At 44.4% G+C, this 24,881-nt stretch overlaps 1 long non-coding RNA gene across 1 annotated transcript in view; it reads left to right on the top strand.

Annotated features, from left to right (window-relative positions):
- The window catches only part of LOC116078396, a 30,105-nt gene that overhangs the window by 3,555 nt on the left and 1,669 nt on the right, over nt 1–24,881 (top strand). The window contains exon 3 of the long non-coding RNA XR_004113526.1: nt 14,572–14,646. This is a non-coding gene — a long non-coding RNA (uncharacterized LOC116078396). The remainder of the gene's footprint in view (nt 1–14,571; nt 14,647–24,881) is intronic.

Raw genomic sequence — 24,881 nt, 5'->3', positions numbered from 1 at the left:
AAAAAAAGAAAAAAAAAAAAGGAAAGTGTCTCTTTAACCCAAGCCCTACCCGACAAGGGAAACCACATGCTCTATGTGACTTACACAGCTTGCTTGATGTTGGGAGTGGCCCCCCACCAAGGGACGTTGGAGTGGGGATGGAGAAGGGTTTGCAGAAGTGCAGGGGGGCAAGATGCTGTTGGCACACTGAAGAGTGAGTCAGAGGTATGAATCCAAGGTGCTCTCAGGGATAAAAGACCTGTCCTATCCCTTGTGTGGGAGATGTCAACCAGTGTTGCTTGCTCAGGTTTTTGTTTTTAAGACTGATGTATTTTTATGATATGTATATGATGTATATGAGTGCTTTACCTGCAGGTGTGTGTGTGTGTGTGTGTGTGTGTGTGTGTGTATGTGCACTGTGTGTGCAGTGCCCATGAAGGCCAGAAGACAGATCCTCTGGATCTGAAGTTACCGATTCCCAGCACCTACATGGCCTGCTCATGGCTGGTTCCTTTGAGTCAAAGGACAGATGACAGCAGTTGGTCTAGCAATGGGTCTCACACTGAGAAACATGTCCTAGACCTAGTGTGGTAGGGACAGTTCGAGCCTGGTCATCTTTGGTGCCTGGTGAGGAGGGTCTGATGTGGCTGCTGTTATGGGAAATCAGATGAAAATGTAAAATACACAGGGTGGAAGGAAGACATCTTCTCTCATACCATAGGACACCTATGACAATTATGCATGCTCCTGAGATAGCCAAAGGTTCAGGCAGGGCTTACTCTATTGTCAGGGCCAGAGTTCAGCTTTGTGCAATCTACGAGCAGGCCAAGGCTCAATTCTAAGGTTAGGATCAAAGTTCACTGTCTGGCTAGATATGGGGCTCTAGGAAGGCAGGGCTGGAATCAAGGCCAAAGCGTGGTCAGAGCTGCAGCTTGATAAGTAGGCAAACTGGAACTCAAGGAATTGGCTACCTCAGAATTCACCATTGGTAAGAAAATGTCCTCAAGCTTGGCTTCTGCAACAGCCTAAGCCACGTGGTAGCTTTCATCGCAGGGTGGAGTTTACATTAGTTAAAGATATTCTTTCATGCTTTAGACTTCTAGAGTGGAGAAGTGCTGATTAGCTTGGCTGGAGTCAGGTGCTTCCCCCTGTACCCATGAGTCATTATAGCCAAGTGGGGTGTGGGGGCCTCTGAAGGCCAAGGGTGATGGTTACTTTCTTGTCATTACAACAAAATACTTGACAGAAGCAACTCAAGGGAGAAAGCTTCCCTTATTTTATTAGGCTCATGGTTCCAGAAGAGTGGGCCATTGTGAAGGGGAGAAAGGAATGACAGAGTAGCCAGCTCCACAGTGGTGAGAGTGTCCTGTAGCAGGTCCCCAAAGGAACCAGAGGCTTGGCTGGAACTGGAGGTGGAATAGAACCCTCAAAGGTTACTGGCTGTACCTCCATCTTAAAGGGTATACCTGGGACTCAAGCTGAGACATATACTACTGTGCACCGACTGTGATTCTTGAAAAGGAGGTGCTGTATGATCCAGGAGCCCTCTCAGTCACTGGTGTTTTCAGTAGCATTGTAGCATGCTTCTTGGGGTATTAGAGGACCTCTAGTTACCAATGCTGAGTGAACAGGAACTGGCAGAGAAACAGAATGGGGGAAATGCTAAGAGCAGTGAGAGCAAAGTAACTTGCTTTCCTTCTTACCAGTTTCCTCGTGTGTAGAGTTGATGTAAGGCTGGAATCAGCATAGTGTCATGAGAAGTGCTGTGCACATAAAGGACTTAGCATAGCTTGGAGTGAGATGAACTCAAGGCCAGCTGTTCATAGGCATATTGTACCTTTTGTTAAGAACTCAACACACTGGCTAGAAAATGCAGGAAACCCCAGATAGAGCATAGAAAAATTCCAGAACACTATGAACACACACACACACACACACACACACACACACACACACACACACACGGAGGGAAGAGAGACAGACAAAGAGATAAAGAGACAGAGACAGAAAGAGAATGAAACTTTTCAGAAAGAGCAAAGGAGAAATAGAGAAATAAAATGAATTCTTCATAAAATAGCAAGTGTGAGCAACACAGAGTTCAAGAATACAAGGAGCCACATAACCCAGGCTCCAGGGGAAAACAATTTAAAGCTAGAATTGCATACCAAGCCTAAAATACCCTGGAGGGCAAAGATATTTTCAGGTATTCAAGATTCAGAAAGCATGCGTTTTGTAAGCTATCTGAAAACAAAAATGGCTAGGCACAGGAAGGATGAATGGAACATGACATCAGGAGATGAAATGGTATGCAACATATGAGCAAAATCAGAGTCAAAATGAATAATACTGGGTAGTTAACAACTTGAATTAAAACTCTAGAAGTTTAAATGTGGGAGAGGAGACAAGGTCAGATAGAGATGAAAGGTCAGGGAGAGGTGAAAGGTCAGGGAGTGGGGAAAGAAAAGCAAATGACATTCTGAATTTGGTTCTGTTCAGGGAGGAAATTTAAGCATGACTATACCTAGACATGGCTAGATAATAGAAGGTATCAGAATGGAAAAATACTAGCAGAGAGAGAATATTAGCTATTAGAGGGAAAATGGGCTCAGATATTTGGTTTGTACAATAATCAGTAGGAAGCGGGTGTGACTGAAGGTCAAGGAACACAAAGAAAAGAAGCAGAACTCAGAGAAAGCAAAATAAAATGTCAAGAAGCCAAAGTGACTTGGCTTGTACTAAGGGAAGTCTCAGGTTAGACCACAGAATCCCACTCAGCAGTAATCTCAGGTTAGACCACAAAATCCTGTACAGTGGTTTCTGAGAAGTAGATCCAGAACAGAGATGATCCAGGATGTAAGAAAGAGAGGGCAAAACTAAACAAGAAGAAAATGGAGGAGTAGGGGAGGAGAGAAGGAGGGGGAAGAAGAAGAAGGAGGTGGAGGAAGAGGAGGAGAAAGAGGGAGGAGGAGTTATTTTTCCTTAATAGTGAGGGAGGTTTTGTTTATTTTCATTTGTTTACAAGATTATAGGTTGCCCTCATTTTTCATACTTCCTTTACTTTGGTTGTCCCTGCCCCCTGTCTCCTTGACTCCCTCCTTTCCTTTCCCTACTTAAACTTTTCCAACTCTCTCTGCATTCCTCTGGATTCTTCTGCATTCCTCTGGATTCTTATGCAGTACAGCAATCTGCCTTTTCGCCAAGCACCCTCCCAGTGGGCTCTTTCTAGGTTTCTTGTCTTTACAAATTTTGGTTCCAACACACTGAATCAGAAACTCAAAGCTAGAATTCGCTTATGGAGACAACATGTGGCATTTGTCCTTCTGGGCCCAGATGACCTCATTCAGTATATATACATTTTTAATCTCATCCATTTACTTGCATATTTTGTAATTTCATTTTTTTCTGAATAAAATTCCATTGTTTATAGGAGCCACATTTTAATTATGTATTCCTCAGTTTTATTTCCTAGCTACTGTGAATAGAGCAAAAGGTATTTTCATATTGTTATTAGATAGAACATAATTCAAGATAAAATGTGTTGGAAAGGATAAAGAGAGCTAGTACATGTTGATGGACTGTCTAATCAAACCGTTGGAGACAACAGAACAGAGCCTTCAGAAACTCAACAATAAATGCTCATAAAGCAAATATTCTCCAGTGTTGACATGTATGAGGCTCCACTGAAAATCTCAGAGCCTGATCAATACAGACCTCTGCTTTTATTCTCAAATAATAGGAAGAAAGGGTCACCAAAGCCAAATACCCTGACTAGCATTACTAAACTTGGTGAATTTGAACTTGATCTTATTTTTTTTAAGAGTCTTTCTACATAGTAATTATAGGTGTTTTGGAACTCTCTTTGTAAATCAGGCTGGTCTCAAACTCTCAGAGATCCTTCTGCCTCTGCCTCCTGAGTGCTGGGATTAAAGGTGTGCACCACTATGCCTGGCTTAAACTTAGATTTATAATAGGAAGCAAAAATCCATAGTTGGGTGGGAAGTCTGCTCAGAGATTTGGATGTGTACATTTGTATTATAAAGACCTAAAAATAATTCATCATCCTCTAAACCATCCCCTGCCCTGCTTGAGATATGGATTAAGTCTCACTCTGTAGAAGAGGCTGGTCTTGAACACGATCCTTGACCCCTGTCTCAGACTCCCAAGTGCTGGGATTAGAGGCATGTGCATACCATATCTAACGGAAATAGCCTATCTTTTTTTTTTTTTTTAATGAATGAACAAATGAATGAATGAATTTTTGAGACAGAGTCTTGCTGTGGCAGCCCAGGCTGGCCTTGCACTTGCAGTCTTTGGCTTGTCTCAGCCTTGAGGCTGGCACTAGAGGTATGGACCACCACGCATGGCCCAAATTGTCTGCCTTTAAATATAGCACGTGGTAGAAGAGGACATTCTTTTAGGTCACTCATTTATTTATATTATATTCTCACACACAGGTATGCATATCAAATCATTGCCCTGCATCATAAATATGCAGAAATCCATCACCCCTACCTTCTTCTCACTTCCCAATTCTCTCTGTCACGAGGTGAGCATCTCTCTGTGGCCACACCCTTCTTGCCGTGGTGCTCTGCCTCACTCTTTTCCAGAAATAGTGGTGCCAGCCCACCGTGGACCAGAGCCTCTGAAACTGTACGCCAAAGTAAAGCTTTCCTCCTTGAAGTTGTTTGTCTCAGGCATCTCTCAGGGAGAAAAAAATGAAAAGAAAACCGATGGACATCCCAGGCAGTGTGTTTCTAGGCAACTCACTTAATGACTTTAACCCTCAGTTTTCTCCCTGTAAAACAGAGGTAACAACACCACCTTCCTTTAAAGTTATTGTATCTAGGGCTTTGTTTTGGGAATTGAATGTGATGATACATTGAAAACCTTAGTAGAGTTTATGGGTAATCATGTTAGTGGATACAGCATTTGTTGTTGATGCTGTAACTGTTGGAATAATGGTGCATATCATGGGCACTGCAGACACAGAAGGCCCTCTCTGCATCCTTAGCAGAGCAAGCACCAGGTGTAGGAGCAGAATCCAAGTTTGTTCCCAGTTACAGCTCGCACCCCTGTGATACGATGTATGGACCAATCACCAGAATGTGTCGATTAGAATCTCATTGACAAAAGAAGTCATGGGTGATAATTTGTTTCCCTTCATTTAAGCAGCTCTCCCTGGTGGTCTTAAAAAACAACTGCTTTGTTTTGTGGATTCCTAAAGTGTGCTTTCTTATTTCATTGCCAATCACAACCAAATAGAGGCTTTACTCACCCAGAGGGACAGACCTAGCAGGACAGCTAGAGCAATGCCAGCCCAGGCATTTGCCCAATTAATTTCCTAGTGGTAGATTTTAGTAGCTCAGTTAGACCTGTTTTATTTTATTTTTGAGACAGGGTTGTGCACTGTAGCCAAGGCTGGCCTTGAACTCTTAATCTTCTTATCTTGGTCATCTAAGTGCTGTTAAAGCCATCTTGGATAGGTCTTTAAAAGCTAAAGGATTTCTGGCTATGTATCCAAAAGAAGTGAACTCGGCATGCAAAGAAAGGGATATGGATGCACTCATGCTTATTGCAATAGTATCCAAAATACCTAAGACAAGGGGCCAGTCTAGGTGCCCATCAATGAATGGATAAAGAAAACAGGGTGTACAAACACAATGAAGTATTACTCAGCAATGAAGAAAGATGACATTGCCAGACACAGAAACACAGGTATTACACATCCCTTCCCATTTACAGACATCTCTTTAAAGAAGTCATTCTGAAAATTAAAATAGTATTAGTAGGGGCTGGGAAGGGTGTCATGGCAGGGATGGTGAGGTGGAAGAGGATAAATGGATTTGGTCAACATACACCATGTGCATGAGAAAAATCAATGTAAATTTCATTGCCATATAATTAATGCATGTTAATAAAACAAGGGGACACACTGAAAGCAAATTTAAAGCTAGAGAGCACAGTACATTGAAGTGCTAGGGCCCAGTCTCCACAGCTGTCAACTCATGGCCAACATGTGGTTCCCATCTACTATGATCCATTCCTTTCTTTGTTTTTTTTCCACTCTAGTGCTGAGGACTGAGCCCAGGACCTTGAGCATGCTAGGCAAGCACTCGACCATTGAGCTACAGTTACAGCCCTTTGCATATTTTTTGTGTATGTCCTATATTTCATGAGATGGGTCTTGGCTTAACTTGTATACAGTGGATGTGGCATCTTAGGAGAATTAGTAATCCCTGCAGTCTAGACTCCTTGATGTCAGGTGACAGGCCCAGCTCGGATGCAGACATGCAGAGCTACATGCTACCTACATAGGAGGCACCTCTGGGAACCAAGGCCTAGCCCTGCATGAAAGAAACAGACAATGGCAGGTCCTGTTCGGTCAGATCTTAACTCCACACTTTGCTCACAGTAAGTACTTAACACCCACTGTGCTGCCTAGCCTTTATACAATTGGTTAGACCAGGTTATTCTATTATTGCAGACTGTGAGAGCGATCTCCACACAATGAAATTCTAGAGCCAGTAAGCAGAGTCTAGATCTGAAACCAAAGGCTGATGCTTTTGATCTGTCTTCTCCAACATCTAGAGCAGCTCGAGGCAGGGAGAAAAACATAGGCTAACTTTGTAGGCTACTGCTTGGAAGAACAGTGATTAGCCATGTGACCTTGAAGGAGTGTGTCCTGGAGTCTTGGGACGCCTCGACTTGGGGCATCTGAGCCAGTGTGCGGGCTAGTTTTATGTAAACTCAATATAAGTTAGAGTCATTTTAAAACAAGGTACCGCAACTGAGAAAATGTCCCACCAGGTGGACCAATGGACAAACCTGTGTGGCATTTTTATAATTGACAATTGAGAAGAAAAGGAGGCACTGTGAGCGCTGCCTGCTCTGGACTGGTGGCCCTGGCTGCTATGAGAAAACAGGCGGAATGAACAGTGAGATGCAAGCCAGGAAGCAGCTCTCCTCCATGGCTTCTGAATCAGATCCTGCCTCGAGGTTCCTGCCTTGCTTGAGTTCCTGTCCTGACTTCCTTTGAGGCTGAACTATGATGAAGAACTGTAAATGAAATAAACCCTCTCTTCCCTAAGTTGCTTACTACAGTCGTGGTGTTGTTTCACCACAGCAGCAGAACCCTATCTAAGACAAACAGCGTCTGATACAATGCTCTTCCTATGTTGGGAACCCAAGTGACAAGCATCTTCTTGCAGCCCATAAGGCATGCTCCGTCCTCTATGGCTTGTCACTTGCGTCAGTGTCTGTTCTATTGACAATGGCCTTGCCTACTTTTCAGTCTAGCTAAACCTAAAGCTGGACCCAATATTTCAATAAAAGCCTCATTTAAGTTACAAACTGTGGGAGGATTAATACCATGTTTATTGACCAAATTAATTATCGAGTGAGTTTCAGGGTCCATACATAACGATTTCAACACTGTCCTTATTAATGGGCTTCCTCTGTAGGCATTGCAACTGCTATTCAAATTGGCTGCCCTGTAGCAGCTACCACAATCTCAGTGAAGGGCTCATTATTTTTGCATATTTCATGCTTCATTTTCTGCTGAAAATGATCCACATTAGCTAATTGTAGATGCGTTGTTCAGGTCACGGCTGTGTGGTGTGAACTCTGTACAAGAATGATGAATCTTGCCTCTTCTGGCTCAGGGAAGGTGCCCTAGGGCTATGGAGGGTACGGGAGGGAGGTAGCACCCGAACATGGAGCAGCTGGGAAGCCAAGCTGTGCTTTAATTTGGGTGATGCCGGCATAGATCCTGCAGGAGCTCAGATGCACTATTCAGAAAGACGGACGTGTCTGTCTGCCTCTGATTTTACCCCTGTCCTGGAGAGAGCACAATTCCATTCCCCGCTCAGTGTCCTTGAGGGTCTGCCGGTGTAGGATGCTTTATCCCCCCAGATTACTAGAGAGGACAAGAGGAGGAAATATCTCATCTAAAGCTACAAAGAGACAATGGAAAAAAAGTCAGATACCAGTTCTGGAAGGCCACAAAAAACCTCCTACTGGGTTAGTGTCCTGAACTCACACAAAAATTTCTGACTGTTAAATACCAGGTTTTCTGGATTACTTTAACTACCCTAGCTCCCATGTGATTCTGGCTGGCCAATCAGAGCATTCCATGGAGGGATACTTCCACTTACACGTATTTCACATTCATAATTTTTTTTTTTTTCGAGACAGGGTTTCGCTGTATAGCCATGGCTGTCCTAGAACTCACTCTGTAGACCAGGCTAGCCTCAAACTCAGAAATCTGCCTGCCTCTGCCTCCCGAGTGCTGGGATTAAAGGCGTGTGCCACCACTGCCTGGCTCACATTCATAATTTTTAGTAGCATTTATGTTGGTCTTTATGTGGTGCGAGCAAAGTGCCTTACAGAATCAGCTTAAAGGTTTAACTTGGCTCATGGTTTCAGATGGTTCCCTCAAGGCTGCTTGGCCACAGTTGCTTGAGTGGCACATCATGGCAGTGGGTGTGTGTGGCTAAGGAACTTCTTTACTTGATGGTGGCCAGGAATCTGGGAGCGAGACAGGAGGGTGCAGGAATGAGATATGTGTCAGAGGACCCAGATCCCCCCAGAACAGAGACATGGCCCCCAATCTCCAGTCCCAGCCATACTCAATTACAGTGACACTTTCTTGGTAAACACATTTTAAATACAGGTCGCTATAACTTCATCCCCCTGCCACAGAACAGTGGACAGTGCCACACTTTCCCAGAACATCATAGGCTCAATGTCTTCATATAATTAAAAAAAAAATCTAGTAAATTACCTTCTGCTAGAGCTTCAAACTAAATATTTCCTAATGAGTCAGGTCTTCATTTCTCTTCCTTTGTGACACGCTTGGAGTTGGTGACAGTTACAACATAAATTTGTATAATCTCACACTCTCATCAGGGAATAATGAGGGGGAAAGTGTTTTTGACAAATAATTATGGGTGAGCTGATGTGAATATACCAGGGTGGCTACTGGATATGAAGCCTGCGAGCAGTGAGCTCCTGTGGTCCTTTGGAGTGGAGAGGGCTTTTGATGGTCACTATTGCTCTGCTAGCAAGGCATACCCATGAATGGTCTCCGTATGGTCAGTTCACACTGGAAATTTCTTGCCACTGTAAGGGAGTTTCTTGTTTCCTCCTCCTATGTGGGCTGAGAACTGGGACAGGTCTGTGGTGTGTGTGGATAAATCTCCTCTCTCCTGTGTCCTCAGGAAAGTCCTAAGTCGGGTCAGGCTCAGAGTTTACTCTGAACCAACAGTCAGTTTGGGGAGACAGAGCTCATGTGGTTGGAGGTCAGAGTCTTCAGTCAAAATCTGAGTTTGTATCCAGTATTCTTCCTCCTTCATAATTTCACTATCGAGGTTGCAGCTACCCAACATTACCTGGGGGCTGAAAATCCTAAATGGAAAATTACGGAAGAATCAGGTGCTTAGTTTTAAATAACTCACCTTCCTGAGTAGCCCGGTACAATGCCATCTTCAGTCACTATCCCAGAAGAGACACCCTGTAATACAGCATGCCCACATTGTGAAAACTGGAATTTCTTAAACTGCATGAGCCCACATGGGATCATGTAACTAAATGTGAGGTTGCAAAAAATTGACAGTGGCAGGAAATGCTGTCAAGAATGTGGAGAGAGGGGAGCAAACTGGGAAATGCTGGGATTGCAAACTGGTACAGGCAGCCACCGTGAAAATCATTCTGAAGAACTCTCACGTGTACCTAAAAGCGAGAAGTAGATGCACCTGCCACACTACTCCTTGGCATACGCCCAGCCCACAGATGTTTGCTCAGCCATGCTCAGTGTTGCTCTATTCGCAATGGCTAGAAAATGTCCTTCGGCTGATGACTGATAATGAAGATGCACCTATATACAGCTGGGAAGAAAAACGAAGTCATGGAATCCACAGCTAAATGAATGAACTAGAAATCTAGCAAGGTAACTCAGACCTGGAAAGACAAATGAAGTACATTCCGTCTTATTTGTGGATCTTTTTCAAATCTTTAGACATTCATATATAACTTGCAGTAACCTCAGAGGTCAGTGAGAGATTTCTGAATAGACAGTGACCAAATATTAACTCAAAACCAAATATGTAATTACTCTGTGATGTTTCTGGCAGACCTTGCCTGTGTTGTATCATAGGACATCACTATAGCCCCGGTTGTGAGACACAACATGCATTCTTTGCATCTTGTGTACTGGGACACACACATACACACGCAGCAAATAAACAGCTCAGATTGGAGGCTACTGTGTGGCACAAACTACAGTGGGTTTTGTAATTACAAATATTCAAATATTTCTGCTCTATAGAAACAAAAGGGCTTCCTTATGGAAAGCAAAGACAGTTCCTATTTTCCATCATTTCTTAGCATGTATCAAATTTGTATTTTTTTGGAATGGAATTTTGTTTGAATATTTGATTAGAAACTGCTGGTTGAGTTGCTGACTTGGACTTCATTTAAATAAAAAAGAAAAGAAAACATTAAATGAATTTTGGCTTGAGACTGGGATAGAATTTCCAAGAGTTTCTGAATTGGCCCCAAACAGTCTGCCGCCACTTTGCTTTCCCTATATATTTAAAGTGGGGGGTCTTAGCATCATTGATTATCACATCAAAATAATGATCAATTCTGAAAAGCGTTGAAGATGCTGTATGTCCTGTAGTGTAAAATATTTAGCCAATGCTTAGTTACGTAAAAAGGCTACCATATCTATCTCATTGGTATGCTTTAGACTTTAACAAATGATAAAATTACGTGGGCTCCAAAGAGTTGTTTAAAAACAAATCTCTTCATGAGTTATTATTAGTAAATACTTATATACTTAGGGTTGTGTAAAAATCTCCAGTGAGGCTGGTGATTTTGCTCAGTTGATGGAGTGCTTGCAGAAAGTCTGGGATCTATCCCCAGCATGGTGTAAACTAGGCTGCTAACACATGCTTGTAATGTGGGCACTGGGGGCCATAGAATGAGAAGTTCATGATCATCCTGGGCCACACAGCTAGGCCAATTTGGTTTATGTGAGACCTGTCTCTGTTTTTGTTTGTTTGTTTGTTTGTTTGTTTCCTGCTGGCAAAAATGGGTGGAGAGAGGAGGAAGTTTAAGCTGCACTAGTCTGTGCTACCTCCCTTCTTTAGGCTCTTAGCAGCTGCAGGGCCAGGAGGAGGTGCTGTGTATGCACCAGGCTGTTTGTGTTCAAGTAGCCTTATTTTTATTTAGCCAAGGCTCCAGGCAATTTGAATATGCTAAATAGAGGCCAGAAAGTGCTGCCTTTAAGGCAGGTGTTTTCAGCTTAATAAAGAAGGTAAGTTGATTTTATACTGTGGTTGCTAAGCCCCATGGTAAGAACTTATCTGCCATGAGGCTGTGAAGAAGGAAGAAGCAATTCCTGTGGTTTTGTTGTTGTATTTCTGGCTGCAGAACTGACAGCCATAGGAGTAGAGTGGGGAAGAGAGAGTTACTGTCCAGGGCATGTCATGGTTCTCAGGCTCAGGTCAACACTGGGAGGACTGGCCCGTGGCCTCCTGATGATGGATGGACACTCTTTCATGGCATGGAGGGGGTGAGGCAGTCTGGAGAAAGAACAGTCAGTCGCTGGCTGCCAGCTCATCATAGCAGTGAGAGTTTGCCATGGGCCTGATGGGGGTGCATTCTGAAGCCTGGGATGCTCCTGGGTCCAAGCTGTCCATCATGCACCCTAACCCTAACCCTAACCCCCCTGGTCTTGATCTCACCATGACCCTCCTACTGTTTTTAAGGAGAACAGATTTTGAAACTCATCCACCTTTCTCCACCTTGGCTGCTCTGTCATCTGTCCCTTGGAGCAGTGTATACGTTGAAAGCTAGGTAGTATGTTGAGTTTCCTTCCACCATTTTGTTTTGTGGGGGCCATCTTTGTTGGACTGCATGTGAATACATATATGCCTGTGTATATATGAGGCAGGTGCGTGAGTTCTCTGCTCATTATTCTAAGTGGTCATTCCCACCCACACCTTGAGCAGAGTGCCTATTCTCCCTCCCAAGTGCTAGTCTGGAATGAGACACTAAGAGCTAGCGAGAAGTATGACCACCATGCTAGGAGCTACATTTCCAGGAAGTCAAGTGGCCATATAATTGATTTTGACTCTGTAGGATATGAATGGAAGGGACGTGTGATTTTTAGGTCATCAACATAAAGACAAAGCCACTTAACTTTTCCTGTGGTATTCTTTATTCGTTGGGAAACAACAGAAATGGAAGCCCATAACTTGAATGTGGATGTAAGTCTCCTAGGTCCCTGGGGAACTGGGCAGACTGGGACCACTCACTCTGTTTAGGTCTTTGTGAGAGCAGCAAGCCATCTCATGTTGTTTTAAAGTTGTGTGTGTGGTATGTGATATGTGGTATGGTGTTGTGTGTGTGTGTGTGTGTGTGTGTGTGTATGTATGAGAGACAGAGAGAGAGAGAGAGAGAGAGAGAGAGAGAGAGAGAGAGAGAGAGAGAGATGCATATGCAGAGACAATTTGGAAGACTCAATCCTTTCCTACCATATTGGTCCTGAGAGTTGACCTAAGGCCATTAGGCCTGATGACAGATGCTCTTACCTGCTTAGCCACCTCACCAGTCCAGCAGTTGTACTCCTGAGTTTGTTGGTGGCCCTCAATCTATTGCCTAGCTAAAGACATGGGCTGGCTCCACCCACAGGTCCCAAAGCCTAAGGTCAAGGCTCCCTTGACATTGGCCTCTCATCTGAGCTTAGTGTTGGCTCCCGTGAGTAGAAGCCCCTATATTTTACAGACAGCTAGTACAACTGAAGTTCCCAGAGGACCAGGCACAGTCTAAAGTCACAGGCACAGAGCAGGAACAATAATCCAGGTCCCCAGCCTCCAGTGTGGCTTGTTCCCTGGTGCCAGGCTTTTTTGCCTGGAGTGCTTGGAATCAAGACCATAATGTTGTTATTAAAATATTTACTTGCATGAAAAATTTCTATTACCTGAAACTCATGTATTATAGATGGAATCAGTAGCTTAGAAGGAAATACACAAGAAGAATCACTTTAATAACAAAAGCTATGCAGATAAATTCCTCATTTCAGCAAGCTCTTGGCGGTCCCAAATAAATATATCATTTTTATCAGGCAAGTGCTCTAGAAACAGCGTCTTTGAGAAATATGTCAAAATAATCTCCCCGGCTGCGCTCCCTTCTGGAGGAAGGAAATATGATTGTGACAGCAAAAAAAAGAACGATTAAAAAGGATTTCCTCACTATAGTGTAAACCACTGCTGCTTGGGGTCAGAGGTCAAGGTTCTTCACTCTAGCCCTCTGGCTGTGTGACCCATACTCCATGCAAGCCTTCATCGCCTCCTAGGGTCTTCTAGGGGGAAATTTCTACAATGTAGACTGTACCACGAAAAAAATAAAGTGCGACTCGATTTAGCAGCATCACCCCTTATGGTTTAAGTCATGGGACTCAGCGGGAGGAAAGTATAGTGAATGGATCTAAGACGCCTATTATTATTGGCTAGTGAGTGGAGCATGCGCATGCTCTCACACACTCCATTCTGTTCTATAAGTGCTCTGTCATTGTCGTCGTCGTCATCATCATCATCCTAGAGTTTGGTTCCTTTCTCTCTTCCCCTTCTATATCAAGCACCTCCAAAACCTGCAGTGCCTAACCTCTTATTCTTTTCTATCCCAGACACTCTCTTTGACCATTCCCATAGTGACCTCTACAGTTGCCGCTGCCTCTGTCTATATGTGGGACTCTCTACCCATCCCCTCCCTCTTCCTGCCCATCGGATCTTCCCAAAGGGCAAGCATTTATCATCCCCTCTCGAAACCTTGAAGTCCTCTGTTCCTCTCTAGGCCTGTTGCTTAGTGCAGGCAAAAGACTCCCCAGCAGCCTCCACACAGGCCACGCCCTCCCTGTCCTCTACCCGCCAGGCTGCCATTTCTCAGGCTGCTTTTTCTTTTCTTCTTCTGGGTGGTAGCTGGTCCCCTGGGTCCAATACAAATGCTTCTTCCACACAAGCCTCTGGGCCCTCTGAGGAGAGGCCAAAGCTTTCTCTCCGGAAATCGCCCCAGAATCCTCTTAATGACTCCTGCTCAAGCCCCCTGAGCTGTAGCCCTCTTTCTTAAGTCTAGGAAAAGTCTAGGAGATGGAGAGCCAAGCTCCTGCCTGTAGGGTGAGTAGCCTTGCCTTCATAGCTTCTGCTCTGGATCATCATGCTTGCAAGATTGGGATTGATTGGACAAACAGAGGAAAGGGAGTGAGTTGTGTATATATGTGTGCATGTATGCAGATATGCATACATGCATATGTGTGGTCCTATGCCATGGAAATGCTCCTTTTTTTTTTTTTTTTTTTTTTTAGCAGAAGCATCATTATTTCAAGTGCAACTCAAAAAACACTCTCCCTTTCTCTTCCCTCCATGGCCTGCCTCTGTCTGTTCCCACCTGATTGTATCCTGGCCCATCCCCATAGCAACCCTCAATCCCTACCAAGCCTCCAGGGCCTGTATGAGAAAGAGGGGGGACACACATAAAAGACCATGCTGTTTTGCTTTTGCATTCCTGTCTGGTGTCCTTCTGTTCTTGCAGTTTCCTGAGGCTTTGAAAGATCCAACCTCTGAAGATGAATTGAAGACCAATCCCTCCACATCACATGCCACTCAGGTGAGCGCAGGCAGTCTCTAAATATACATGTATCTTTCCCATGAACGGGAGTGGGGATGGATCTGAGCTATAACTGTATTAATGTTCCTGATCCCAAAAGGAGCCTGTACCTGTAGGGCTTGTGGAAGGGCAATAGGCGACTGTCTTCAGGAAGACAGTATCCAGTGTGTAAGGCTGGAGGCTTGCAGCAGGCTCTGTGGAAACCTGAAGCCTGTGCTTTCTGCATGACACTTGCTTAGTGTGTGTGTATGCTCTTACTGCATGCTAAGTCACATTGAGGTTGGGGTCCATAAAGTATTAGACATCAATGAATCCTCTTATCTACCTGTAAAACTAGTCTGAGAATCCAGAAGTAAAGAATGCCTTTGTTACAGAGGAGGGACTCAGAGAAATTGGCCACAGATTTCTCATCAGTTGTCCCAGTGATGCTGTCTGACCCACACAGTGACTGGGCTATGCAGATATCGCAGGAACTGACCTCGTCTGAACAGCCGCCACTCTACAGTTTAGTTAATGAAGGGATCCGCAAGGGATTGGTAGTGGAGAAGATTATAATGATGTTTCTTCGTGGTGTGTGTGTGTGTGTGTGTGTATGTGTGTGTGTGTGTGTTATTGGCAGCCCCGCTAGTGAAGAAGCTTCTCGCTTTCTCCGGAAATTAAGCCAGCTTTCCACTATCAGATCGTTTCTAAATGAGTAAAGGATTGGATTTTGACATCATCACCTCATTTCTGCAAGAAAGAGACAGCCTGACAAGTTGTTTTGTCTCACGCTTGTTTAAGCAGAACATTTTGAGGAATGTCCCTGTGTGTGAAAAGATGCTGCTGGGTAGGACAGATGTCCACAGTGACCAAACATGACTGCCATTTGCAAGTAATCATCCCATGCTGCAGAGCGGGACAAGAGGAAAGGCATTCCCTAGCTCCATGCTTGGGCTGGAGGGGGTATGCTCAACATGTGTGTGTGTGTGTGTGTGTGTGTGTGTGTGTGTGTGTGTGAGAGAGAGAGAGAGAGAGAGAGAGAGAGAGAGAGAGAGAGAGAGAGATGGGTGTGTACATCAGGTGAAATACTGTGGCCATTCTGCACAGCGCAGGATGCTATTGTATACATCCTGAAATCAACCAGCTTTGCTTAAGAGCATGTTAGTCATCAGTAGCAGCCTCCCTGGGAAGCTGTGCAGCTCACACAGTAACAACTCCAGGACTCAGAGTGCTTTCCCAGCATCCCAGCACCCGCTGGATACAGCTGATTGGTCCGAGGTGAAGACAGTCCACTCAAGCTGGACCAATCAGATTTTTCCTCCCAGAGACTAAGAATCTTGAATCAAGATGAACAGAACCAGAGAATTCTTGACCTTGAATGGCGATTGGCAAGGGCAGGTTCAGTGATGGCCCCATTCTCCTAAGATGGATAGGTGCAAGCTCTTAGGGTCCAGCCACGGAGCCAATTTCCACATTGAATCCTGCCTTGATTCCAAGCTATGATCCCAGGGCTGAATCCCTCAGCCAGGGATTTACTCTCTGTTTTTTTTTTTTTTTTGTTTCGTGACCTGAAAACTAGAAATCAGGTAAAGAAGGAAAAAAAGTCATGGAAATAATTATTATGAAGCCACTCTCACTTGGTTGGGAACCATCTAGATGTTTGCTAAAAATACTGATGGAGTCTTCGGTTTACAAAAGATAGGTATGAGGTATGGCTGAAAACTCAGAGACAAAGAAGGAACATAATGTAGTAAGGATTGTAGACACTTTAGAGGGAGGAGGAGGCCGATGGTGGGGAGGAGGGGTGAGGAGTCTCAGAAGATGGGGATCCTGGGTGCTCTGGAGAGCAGTGCCCATTTCCTTTCCAGGACTGCTCTCACAGAGGCGGGAGGCAGTCAGCCTTGCACAGCAGCCCCCCAGGAGTTCCTGTGCACCCCTATTTTTCTCAAAACCACAAGTGAGGCGCTGTGGACGAGGTCTCTGTTGGGGAAGAGAAGCCCCATCCTGAGCTTCATTATCTTTGTTACATTAATCAGGTCTTTGTTCTTGTGACAAAATACTAGAGAACATTAACTTAACTGGAGAGGTTTACTCTCCAGTAATGGAGAGTTTTGGCAGTTTTACTTTATGGATGCTTTGGGCCTGTCATGGCGTCACCATCACAGGAGCCCCCAGCACAGAAATTGCTCACCTCATGCATCAGGAAGCAAAGAGAGGTGAGAAAATGCTGGATTTCCTCGAACCTGACCCCAGTGACCTGACTCTCCTCACCCCCACACCGAGGTCTTGCCTCTGAAAGGTTCCATCATGTTCCAGTCACACCCAGGTTGGAACAAAAGCCTCTTGGGATATTTCACACTTGAAGCAGAGCAGTTGGCAAGCTGAGACATCCGAATGGGCCAAGTCAGGCTGTGGGGACGGCTCAGCTGTTAAAAGCTCAGAACCAAAATGACAAATGGACCAGGTCCACCTCTTTAGTGGCTTGACATGATTCCTCACCTCTGATGTTTGTACCACACCATATTCTTTTAGATGATTCCAGACTCTGTCAGGTATCTCCTGGGACATGTTCAAAGTCACAAGTAAATCTAGTCTCCAGGCCATAGTTCCAGAGTCTTAATCCTCACAGCAGCAGACATGTTCAAAGTCACAGTCCCTCATGGGCCTGTTAGGTATGGGGACATTTACCCACCATCCCTAGCATTCAACCAGGCTTGATGAATAAGGAAGAAACTGACATCGGGTTGATTTTGTTCTTTTGAAGGAGAACTTTTGTCTCTTTCTGGACGTTTCTCTTTAGCACAAATGTCAGCATTTTTGGTGTCCATGTAGACTCTGTTGTCACTGTTCTCCTCCACTGCTACAATGTGAAAGAAACTATAGATTACATAGAAACAGGCAGACACAGATGTGTTCTAATAAAGCTTTACTGATAAGAACAAGTGGTGGGCTGGATATGGCACTTGAACTGTTTCTTAATTTTTGCTTTTAAAAACCCACAGGGCATTGTCCTTGACATTTCAAAAATCCCCCAATGACCTGATTATAGAGTGTTCTTTATTTTATCAGTAATGCTTGAACCCTGGTGACTTTCCCAGTCTTGGTGCTCAGGTTCCTAGCTTTTTGCATATTTTATAGTTTTCTTCATCCATTTCTGGGGAGTCTATTTGGCAGTTCCTGTCTGTCACCCCCCCCCCCGGATTTATGCAGAACTCTCTCATTATTTCCTCTCATATTTCTTGTACTTTCTTTCTGCTTACGGTTTCTTAGTTTTTTTAATTTAACATTTTCAAAAGTTCTCTTACATATTTAAAAATAATTTTGGATTGACCTTGAAGATACTAGAGATTTTTACTTAAAAATATATTATACTTACTGAATTATTTTTAGGGTTACCTTTTTTTCTTATTATTGTTGAGCTTTTATGTTGTTAAGATATAATCTTTTTCAGAGGATATAGCTTAGTAGCAGAGCCTTAGTTTACATGTTTCCTTTTTTTAAAATTATTTTCTTTTGAGAATTTCATATGTGAGTACTGTTTATGCTTTCCTCCCCCTTTAACTCCTCCCATGCTCTTGACATACCCTCTCAAATTCATGGCTTTTGTTTCTTTAATCATTATATACATATATATATATACATATACATATGCACATATACACATATGTCTATATGCACATACATACATACACACAAATACATAAGTACAACCCAGTGAGATCATTTAATGCTGTTCATATGAATGTGTTTTAGGGCTGACCACTTGGTACTGACTAATCAGTTAGGGAGCTCATCTCCAAGGGAGACTGCACTTCCCTTTCTCAGCAGTCATCATTTGATAGCATGTTTGATCCCAGAACACACACAAGCAAAGATTGCCTAGTATACTGGTTGACTGCTTAGATTAAAGTTTCATGGAGCGGCTGAGCAGCCTATGCGCATATGGAGAGATATTAGGCTGTGGAATTTGCTTTAAACATGTCAGTTGAAGAGTAGGTCTTGAGGTTAGAAGACTCCCAAGCAATGGCCTCTGGAGGTCTACTCTTATGGGGGACACTTGTTTTCAGTTAGGTCTTCAAGCTTTGTGTGTGTTCCCCTTCAAGAGGAGCTACTTCACTTCTTCCTCCTTGTAGGAGGATGAACCTAGAGATGATTCTAGTGAGTGGAGCATGCCATGGTCCCATGGGTGGGACTCCCAAGGCTCAGCAATGAAACACACAGTGGTTTCTTCTTTCCCTCACTCTTGTCAAAAGCCAGCTGCCGTGCCATGAGGTCACTTTAACAACCCTAGGAGGAGGGGCAAGGGCTGGGGGTTCCAGCTCATAGACTTCTGAGACTACCATCTTGGAAGCCAATCCTCCAACCCTGGTCCAGCCTTCAGATGATTGTCACCCTGGAAGACAACTCAGCCCTGTGAGTGACCCTGAGCCAGAGTCACCAGCTAAGCTTTTCCCAAATCTCTAGCCCATGTAAACTGTAAGAAAATAAACACCCACGATTACAAATGAATGGCTCCATGGGCAATTTGTTCTGCAGCTATGGAAATGTAATTGCATAGGGTATCATTTTTCCTCTATGTATTTCATGCTTATGCAAATGCACAGCTACTTAAGAATTTTGACAAGAGTATGTTCAGATTTTCCATATATAGATGATCAACTAAAGCACTCCATTTGCAGCCTGATGTGCCATTTCTGTTTGTACCTGAAGTTTCTAGCCAGAGTCCAGGGTTCTGGAGAGCAGGGTGGTTCTGACTGTGTTTGTCTGTTTCTGACTATGTTTAGGGATGGCTTGTGCTGCTTACTCCACAAAGACCTACCCACTTCCTAGCTTCCAAAATTCATCTAGTTCTCTTGTCTACTAACCGTTCCTTTCCTGTTGTCATTATCTATCTAAACCTGTGAGCTTTTTTACTTTCATATTAACAAGGTTTCAGGTGAGGACAGAAAGACACAAGCATGATTAACCTGTAATTTTCAATGCAACATTTTTAGAATCACTAAAGTTCTGAACTGGAACATATCAAGAAGATACATGAGAAGGTCAAGGTGATAGGGTTCCTGGCCAGTTATCCACATCACAAAGAGCTAATCAGCAAAGCTTGAATGGCCTGTGCTTTCATTTCTGACCCCTAAGCTCAGAGGCATCAGTGAGTAGGTATGTCCCAACTTCCCTAGGAAGTAAAGCTGTTCACAGTCACAAAGCATATTCTGTGAAGCCCTTGGTTCAGTAGCATGAATCAAGCCCACCAGCTCTTTCCACGTGACAAAGCCTCTGATGAAGGCTGGGCGCCTTAATGAAGAAATAATTAGTTCTAAGGCATCACTTGATGTAGAAGCCAGCTAATGTCTTTTTAATTGCTTCTGGTCTTGCATCTTTAACAACCTCATCTCCTCACCAACATGGACTCACTGTCACTTGCAGCCACAGCATGGCTCTCAGGGAGCCACAGATCCCAAGCCCAGAGTAGCAGGGTAAAGATCCCCAACTTGGGTTAGCCTACTGGCTGCTCCTCAAGCCCCTCCTGCCCTTGTAGGGATAGAATGTCTAACCCATGGACTCTCAGGATTAGTACATGAGTGAGGTGTGCTGGACCGCAGCCTCAAAAATCTGAGGATGCAAAGGATGCAGGGCTAGTAAGGGTCAGACCTAGGGGAACAAGAGCAGAAACAAAGGACATGGAGAGAGCTAGGGGCCTCTTTCAGGCTCATTAGAAAACCCTGTGTCTTTGGCTCCACCTTTAGCCATTGAGCTCTATGAAGTAAGACACATTTTTACCCTTTTCAAAAGGTTTACGTGTGAAGTTGTATTCTCCTGGGTGACTCAGACAAGAAGTTGGGAAAAGTAGCCCATTCCACAGTGTAGTGTGCACAGAAAGTGACTGGCTTGGGGCTGCTAGCAGCAGACTGCTGTCACACGAACCCGAAGTGACCCCTAAAAGGCTCATGTGTTGACAGCTTGATCTTTGTCTGGTGCCACTACTGAGAGGTGACTGGACAGGAGGGCAAGAATCTCTTCAATGAGTCAACTCATCGACCAATTCAAGCTAAGTGGGCTGTTGGGAAGTGGACCTGCTTGGGGCTGATAGGTTGCTCGAGGGTGTGGCTTGAAAATGTGTTTCCTCTAGAACCCTTCCTCTGACTCCTCTCTTGTGAGACCCTCTCTTTCATCCCTCCTCTGCAGGATCCTCCCTCTTGTCTCTCCCTCATGATCCTTCTGTCTCCTCTTTCTCTTACATATGCTGTCTGCTTCCTGGCTGCTGTGGGATAAGCCGTTTTTCTCCCTCTGCCATGTCCCTTCAGCATAGCTCTGCATTTACACAGACCTGAAAGGAATGCATCCCACCCACCCTGTACTGACATCCTGTTAACTGAGCGTGGAAAACAAACCTTTCCCTCTGTAAGTTGTATACCTCGGGCATTTTGTGACAGTGTCGAAAGCTAATTCACGCAAGAGAGCAGAGCCTAGAGGCTGAGCACTGTACATCCAAGGGTCAAGATTGTCTTTAAGGGACAGACAGCAGAGCAGAGGTTTTACTTTCTCTATTTCTGTGGGCTTTCAGCACAATCTTTTAAGAATGCTAACTTTGTAATAATTTCATTAAAAGATCACAGGATCAGTATCCTAAAACCTGTTGTCCTTTATGCATTCATTTGCTCACTTATTCAGCTGACATGCACTCTGGGTGCCTACCCCTAGCCCAGTCTACACAGAAGCACACACAGAGTTAGGCCTTTGTGGAATCAAGGGTTTCATAATCTGTGAAGGGCCCAGCACAGAGCCCCCCAAAAGCTCTGGGAAATAGTATCTGAGGGAGTAAATGGATCATGAATGCTGTTCTTACGTAACCTGACTTTCTCCTATCTTATCTTGTATGGCTTCCAGATCAGTACAGAAGACTGTCCCTGAGGGGCTGGGCATGTAGCTTAGTGGTTAGAGTCCTTGCCAAGCATGCATAAGGTTATGGTTCTCCAGCACCACAATAATCAGGTATGGATGCACATGGTTGTACTCCTGGGACCTTGCAGATAGGAGGATCACACTTCAAGGCCATCCTCAGCTACACAGTGAATTTGAGGCTAGCCTGGGCTATGTGAGACTATATAAAACACAATAGACTGTCCCTGAGGGTAGAGTCTATGCTCTGTGTTCATTATCTGTGCCCCAGCATATATGGCCTTCAATAAATGCTTTTTATGTAAATGAATGCTTTTATACAATTCCCTAGTGGGTATTTGGCCAGAGAACAAGCTTGTCACACAGCACTGCTGTGATGTGGCCATGTCAAACTTCCCATGTCTTAATTTCTTTAGCTCTAAATAGAGATAACAACACACATCCCACAGAGCTGACAGGAGGATTAACTGGAGGGAGGCCTTTAAGCACTCTGTGTGTGTCTGGTACCCAGGGAATGGTAGGTAAATGATCATGATGGACATTTGTACTGTCTTCAGTGGCTCTGTATCCACCCTCTGGTGGATATAGGCATGTCCTATATCCTGCGATTTGCTTCAATGTGCTTGTGGGCGAGGAGCTGATGAGTCACAGAACATGTGCAATTTAAATTTCAGAACTGGCAACAGGTCACATTTTAGAAAGCTGGTACAGTTTATACGTATGCCAATTCCATCTCTGCATTCTGGTGGATCACAGGGCTTAACTTAAGGATGTCTTGTTATTTCTCAAGCCTTTGCTTTTGAGGGAGGGTGAGTGACTTGTGCTCCATCCCACCCTGCCCTGTCGCCCAGCATGGAAAGGCTCTATTGGAAAACCCTAAACAAGGTGTCCAATGTAATTAAAGAGGCTTTAGTTGTATCTCTCAAAGGCTGTTTCTGAGGCTCTAATTCAGAACTTCAAAGGGTGCTTCTCAAGCATTTTCTTTTCTTCTTGAGTCCTATGTCCCTGCAGACAGAGGGGCCCCAGGGGGTGGGGTTGGGGATGAGTCACAGCCCACAGGCTTGTTCCCACCACATGTGATCTCTGTAGTGAAATGTGCATGTTCGTCTTTGATTTGCACAAAGTTTTTTCCACATCAGCTGGGAGTAGGCCAAGTCAGGGCTCTCCTTACAGCAAGCGAGGTGAAGGCTCCTGTCCTTGGCTGTGTCCCCCAAAGCTAGGGGCCAGCAACTGGAGGATCTCCAGAGAGTGCAGAATGCCCGCAGATGGCCACCCTCCAAATGCTAACTCACCTCCATTCCTGCTTCCAGCCTTAGATCTTAGGGGTATCTGTATATGGATAGTGATGTAGTTACTATGGAAACCTAGGCTACATAAAACTGTGTTAGTGAGTTGTGGCCAGCATCTTTTAAAAAATGAAAGAGACTAGATCAGAATATAAACTATGAGAATGGATTACAGGTGGAAAGAGTAAACATTTTTTTCTAATAAAATGGCTTGAGCATTCGCACGCACGTCCACACACACACACACACACACACACACACACACACACACACACACACAGAGTCATGCTGGGAGTGTGTTTCTCTATTTACTCCAGGAGAAGCTGAAGTTGAATGAATCTGGGCTCCTGGTACATGGCTGAGAGCTTAAGGCTTTGACATGAGACTTGTCTGTTGACCTCCAATCATGCTTCCACCTACAGGTGCCATTGCTCATATCAGTGACTTATTTCAGCGTCTCTCTTTCCATGTAGTTAGTCAAACCATGTCATGTGCTCGTTGTGATAACAAGCACCCATCTTGCCCATGGCCAGAGGTCTCAGTTCCCCAGCCGCCAGCTGAACCCCATCTCTGGCTTCACCTCACACTGTTGCTCTGGTCCCAGCTGCCTTGAGTTTAGAGATTTCCTTGGCTGTGCTGTGAAACCTTCTGCCCACACCTCACATCCCCTTGTGAATTACAAGTCTTTGTTTCTTGCTGATTGCTTCCCTTCAGGAGGAGCCTTCCTCCTTCAGAGTGTCCTCCCACCTTCTGCAAGCAGCTGGACTCACTATGTCTGGGGACACTTACTTTCCCGTTTTTTGGGTCATTGAGTGTAGTTTCGGAGAGATGAAGAATGATCTTTGGTGCCAAGTCTACAGACTTGAAAGCAGAAACTAGGCATTTTGAAGTCGAGGTATCATTCATATAAAATTAATCATTTTCAAGAGAATAAGTCGGTGGCATTTAGTGTATCCACAGTGTTCTGCAGCCACTGCCCTATCTGATTTTCATTTGCACAAAGCTTCTTCCACATGTTGGATGCCCTGGAAGAAAACCCCAGGCACTAATCAGATACTGCCCATTTTGCCCTCCCCACAGTTTCTACCCATCAATAATCTGTTCTGTCTGGAATTTTTCTACAGGTAGAACCATGAAGTGTCTGACCTTTTGAATCTAGCTTCTTTCACTTAGCATAATGTGTTTTGGGGTTGTATTATCCAGTTCTTGTTTATAGCTTAATGTTTTATTCCCTTTTATAGCTTAATAAGATCCCATTCTGTTAACATGCCACAACCTATTTCTCCATTTATTTATGGATGGTGCATACGCATATGCCACAGTGCACATGTGGAAGGTCAAAGGACAGTTTTATGGAGTCGGGTCTTTGTTTCCACTAGTTCCCTAATCCTGAAGTAAATGTTGGAGAGGTTTAAGTCCATACTGAGGAGAAGCTTGCAGAAGATCTCAGGCTCCCAGTACTTGTAGACTTCAAATGTAGGCTTCTTTCCTGGTATTCTGCAGTATGATACCTTCTCCTGGGAAGGGACACTCCCATCCTAGGTGAGGGGACCAGAGGTGGAGGAGAGCTTAAGTCCACATTTAAAGATTAGGCCAAAGGGCCATTCATAGTACTGGATAACAAGCCACCAGAGACGACCAAACTCTTGGCTCTGTGGGGGTCCCAAGTCTGCTGTAGTCTCCTATGTCCATTGCTTTGTTACCTGCTCTGTGCTTTTCACAGATCCTCACTAAGATCCTTAAAATGCCATTGATTTGTGCTTAAGTTTATCCAGAGTTGCCTATGGAGGCCAGTTCTTCAGCCACAACAGGCTAAGGGAATCTCTGAAAGGATCCAGAAGCTGCTGGGACAGATGTAGGGGAATGTATTTCAGTTATCCACCAACTCCCAGCTTCTGAAGTCATACTCAAGGTGACTGAGATAGAGTAAGAAAATGGGATGAAATTGAGGAAGAAGAAGGGAAGGGGAGAAGGAAGGGGAAGAGGAGGAGGAAGAAAAGGAGGAGGAGGGGAGGAAGAAGAAAAAGGAAGAGGAGGAAGAAGAGAAGGAGAAGGAGGAGGAAGAGGAGGAGG

The sequence above is a fragment of the Mastomys coucha genome, unplaced genomic scaffold (assembly GCF_008632895.1).
Source record: "Mastomys coucha isolate ucsf_1 unplaced genomic scaffold, UCSF_Mcou_1 pScaffold5, whole genome shotgun sequence".
Lineage (NCBI taxonomy): Eukaryota > Metazoa > Chordata > Mammalia > Rodentia > Muridae > Mastomys > Mastomys coucha.
The sequence above is the reverse complement of the archived record's forward strand: the minus strand, read 5'-3'. Positions and strand labels throughout refer to the sequence as shown.